Source organism: Neoarius graeffei, chromosome 4 (assembly GCF_027579695.1).
Source record: "Neoarius graeffei isolate fNeoGra1 chromosome 4, fNeoGra1.pri, whole genome shotgun sequence".
Classification (NCBI taxonomy): Eukaryota; Metazoa; Chordata; class Actinopteri; order Siluriformes; family Ariidae; genus Neoarius; species Neoarius graeffei.
The window spans coordinates 45,969,601-45,974,660 of NC_083572.1; the positions used below are offsets into that span (position 1 = coordinate 45,969,601).

At 41.7% G+C, this 5,060-nt stretch overlaps 1 pseudogene; it reads right to left on the reverse strand.

The window, feature by feature from the left end:
- Positions 1 to 2,100: 2,100 nt before the first annotated feature.
- LOC132884573 (uncharacterized) lies at positions 2,101 to 4,663 on the reverse strand (annotated as a pseudogene).
- Positions 4,664 to 5,060: the final 397 nt, after the last annotated feature.

The window sequence follows — 5,060 nt, forward strand, 5'->3', positions numbered from 1 at the left end:
GATGAAGTTAGGTGATGTAAGGTGATGATTGGTGTGAACAAGAACAAGACCCATGTGGCTTGCTGGGGGGGGGGGGGGGGGGGGGTCGTTCAAGGGGCCAACCCAACTGGCTGGTGTGGGCGTGTGTGGGATGGGGGTTATGTGAAATTAATGGGTTAAGAATGTGAAATTAATAAAGGGTTGCTTTCACATCGCATTTTAGGAGCATCTTCATTGCAGAGCTGGTGAATGGGAAGCTAGACAGCAAACAGATGCTCACAGTCAGGTTTTCTGAGTTTGAGGCCTCTGTGGAGGGGATTCTCTCAAAAGTCCATGATGCTCTCTGCCAGGAAGACACATTTGTTTTAACAGATGGACAGGGAAATAAAATCATAGACTCTGAGGGAACCAGAGGTACAGTCGAATATCTCATTCAGTATATCACTTTTGTATTTAATATTTTAGATTCTTAAGAAACCATCCTACATCACATCCATTAAAACACTTGCCGTACTAATGCAGTGATGAATTATCTTTTCCACAGGATCGGGATTCTGGAAACAGAATGCAAGGAAAATCTTTGCAGTGAAGGAGGAGGACTTTAGAGTGCTGCAGGCCCCCAAAAGGCGCAGGCTAAGGTGCTGAAACTGAACTTGCTTTTTCCCCATCACATCTTTGGGTTGTCTCTCTGAGACGCATATTTTGAGTTTTTGTATCTGGAAATACGTTGTCAGTGGCCAACATGCAGCTCAGTGTAAAAATGACATACCAATGACAAATATGTATCATTATTGCCCCTGATAAAAACTTCATTTTGGAGTGATATCCACTGCAACTAATTTTTTGCAACCCAGTGCATATAACTTTTACAGACTTTTATAGTCCAGATATGGAGAACACACGCACAACATATGATATATACTATATGCAGACAGACATATAATGCTCGCCCACAATAATTGAAAATACACACAGCTTTTAGACCAATATTTTCAAAAAGTGAAAGAATATCTCCAGTTACTTTGGATAGGGCCAGTAAAGTTGTTGACTAGATAAAAGTATTTTGTATGCTCTTTCTGATTTTCAGTCGACGGGATGACACTGGCCTTGAACAGGTGTTGGAGAAAATAGAAGAGCTGGTGCTTGTGTCAGAAGGTCTGGGGCAGGTGTCTGCTAAGATTGAGGAGCTGGTCTGGTTGGCGGGCTGTGACCAAAGGACAACGGTGTCCCTCACTGTGGACCAAGCAGACGCCGTCAGACATGCCTTCGCCTGTGTTATTTGCACAAGTAAGATTTTATACATTTATTTTTAAAGGGCACCTAACCAGTTTAGAAAGTGATTAGAAAGTATTTTGTTTATGGAAATTGTTTTCATCTATTTCCAGACACATTGAATGAACCATATGTGTCTACATGCTGCAACAGCATCATTGGCTGCAGAAGGTGCACCGAGGAATGGATGAGGACATCCTCTATCTGCCCAAAATGCAGGGAGGAGGATTTTAGCCCACATCGGCTAACTGGGCTGACAGATGCTCTAGCAGCATTGGGCAATTTTTTAAGGGAATCCCATTGAGTTCCCATTGAGTCCCAAGGTGAAGTAAATTCTTTGTGCCCACCAGTTACCGGTATATGTAGTTTTTAGTAGAATGGGTTTTAGTAGAATGGGTTTGTTTGACTCCTGTTTGTTTTACTCCTGCTGGCCATGTAAACTGTATAAGGGTGAAGTAACTTTTTTTTAATACAGGGCCTTTTTTCGCCAGCTTCAAAAGTTTTATTTTATTTATTTTTTTTTATTTTGCTTTACTCCAGTGTTACTCAAGTGTTGTTGTTGTTCTAATAATTTATTTATTTATTTATTTATTTTGCTTTACTCCAGTGTTACTCAAGTCTTGTTGTTGTTGTTCTAATAATTCTGTGTTCTATAATTTCCCTTTTTTATTAAATCATGGCAAAAGTTTGAATGGTGTGAAAGATTTCATATTAGAGATTGTATTTCAAAATGCACATTACAAATCAGTTTAAGGCAAAACTATTTACTTTAATCAAGTATACATACATATTCTATTCATGCAGAGAGAAGAGCCAGACACAGCACAGAATGTAGTAATTTTTCCTTACTCAGATGTGCCTTTGCGTAACATTAACAAGGTAGAGCAATGCATCACAAAAACTAGTGTGGTTGTTGTTCACTACATTATTGAATAGTACTGAGATGTCTGGGTACCGGTCTGCAAACACATCCTCTGCGCTACATCTGTCTGCCACGGATGAAAAGGGGTCCATTCCAAAGACAGATGTCCATGTAAGTGATGATCCCAACTCTTCTTCATACATGGCTGCTGCAACAGGGGCACTAGGAAGTAGCCTCTCAGAGATTTTCACGGGACATCCATCTGCTGCTAGTTCATTGGGTATCCCATGACCTACAATTAAATGGGGCAAATGATTAAAAGGAGGTAGCATGCTGTTTTTTTATTTATGTAAGGCAGTCTATTAATATTTCGGTCAATGAGATTAGCAGGGATACTGGAAATGCTGCTCTTCACTGGCTGAACTAATACTTCTCCATTTGTAAACAATGCACTTTAGTATACCTGGGATTCGATGTGCATTCCATGCTTGAACCATTCTGCCTAACCCGACTTCAGCCAATTGACAAGTAAGGCTGGAGGTGCAGAACTTTAAGTTGTCCTCCATATTGATTAGCTCTTGGTCCATGAGGTGTGTAAGAGCACCTTTTAATGGGAAATTCACCTGAACGTTCACTTCTGACCACAACCTTTCCACTCTATGATTCTGTTGACCACAAAAACAAGTTTCTAGTTAGTTACTCATTAAATCTACAACTATCTCTATCAGTGTGTAATTTTTAGAGGGCTCGACTTGCACTTATACAGGTCTAAGGTATTCTGCCTTGAGATCCCACCCCAGAAAGTTTAGATGCTCATCAAAGCAGCTAACACCCTTAGTATTATGTGATTATGACAATTTCAACCCTAATCTCACACATTGACTATGCCAATTATGTTAATAGGTGATTCATTTCACCCACTGTCACATGAGGGGTGTGGTCCACAGTTAATAGACCCCCAGTACAGAGACAAATCTGGTCTTCCCATCTTCAGGCCAGAATTGAAGAAGCCTTTTTTAGATGAAAGGTAAAATAACTTCAAGCTCCAAAAAGATCTCCAGTTGCCTATTATGGAGTACTATGCCTAATCTTTGCCCCATCTTTCACTTGTTTTATTTTCCCCACCCTGGTGCTGTGTATTGCATATCCTTTTGTTTGTTTGCTTAGTGGAAGCCCAGTTTATCTGTGAAAAACCCACCAGTGTAGATGTGGTCTGGAGGTATGGTGGCCTGCTATGATTGTGTCGGTGTCCCGACAGCTTCTCCTGCATGTAAAGGCTCAGGTACAGTAGAATTCCCTGCCATGATCAACCCGGACTTGATCCCACATTCCATGATTGACCACTGCAGATCTGGATGTAAATACAGTTAACATGTACAGGGTGGCGGCACGGTGGTGTAGTGGTTAGCGCTGTCGCCTCACAGCAAGAAGGTCCTGGGTTCGAGGGCCGGCGAGGGCCTTTCTGTGTGGAGTTTGCATGTTCTCCCCGTGTCCGCGTGGGTTTCCTCCGGGTGCTCCGGTTTCCCCCACAGTCCAAAGACATGCAGGTTAGGTTAACTGGTGACTCGAAATTGACCGTAGGTGTGAATGTGAGTGTGAATGGTTGCCTGTGTCTATGTGTCAGCCCTGTGATGACCTGGCGATTTGTCCAGGGTGTACCCCGCCTTTCGCCCGTAGTCAGCTGGGATAGGCTCCAGCTTGCCTGCGACCCTGTAGAAGGATAAAGCGGCTAGAGATAATGAGATGAGATGAGACGTACAGGGTTAATGTAAAATGTGGGCCTATTGGTAATACCCTGAGTGGTGGTAGTGGTGGTGGGGGGGTTCTATACTCACCTGTAAACTTCCTCATAGATCACAAGGTTGTTTTTGATGGGCATGCTGCAATGAGCGACAACTTTACTGCTGAATCCATAGATGGCCAAAACATGCGTCACGCCAAACATGACCAATTTCTCGTTCTGGTCCATATGTAATTTATGGCCCATGTATACAGCGTGGTATGGTACTGGATTTATATTTTGAGCACCCTACAAAAATATGAGCTTTTGTTAACATGCTAGACAGCTTACAAACATAAAATACTAGAACGGGTGACGATTTAAAAAAAAAATCTGGCCTACTTACCTGTCGTCGTAATTCATGGTACGGCCGATGAACTTCCCTCAATGTGTCACCGACTCGACACTCTGCTGCGCGCACTCCCTGTTCAGCCAGGTACCCGGTCATAAATTTTCGACCATACGATGGGCCGGTCTGATAATAAAAATATTTACTTTATTACTTTTGAAAGACAGGCAGATGGCATGTAGCATTTTAAACGTATAAAATAGCTTACCTCCCATATCGACCCAATTACAGGCCTCTCCAACTCCGTGTCCGTAACGTGCCTTTTACGCTTCAGGTTGTGAGTGCTGCAAAAATGTCGGACACTCATTTCTGAGCATCTTTCAGCTCCCATTTGTTGCAGCGCGTTTGAAATTTCGGCATGAGTTTTGCCTGATTCAAACAACTCTTTAATAAGGTCTGCATGGTTCTCCAATGCAGCCATGGTGAATACGAGCACTTGGCTAGCTTGGATGCGTGTCCATGCGCTTGGAGTAAACAAAGAAATAACTTCCGGTCCACAGAAAACAGACAGATTAAATAATAAAATCAAAACTAGTGTAGATCGTTTCTTAACACGTTTAATTTTTGACCTCAGCATGAAATGAAATGTTCAAAAAATAAGTCGTTATTCATTTTTTGTTCAACTTTGAAAAACAAACGATGAGATAACAAGTCATTTTTTCATTTTATGTTTTTTTTTAGTTCTTAATTGAAATGCAAATGAACGAATCATACACAGACCAATACACAATCCGTGTATCATTCATTCTTTCTTTTTTTCAGTAATACACAATGACTTGGCCAGGCCCTTTCTTTAGTGTAATAAGAGACAGTAGAGA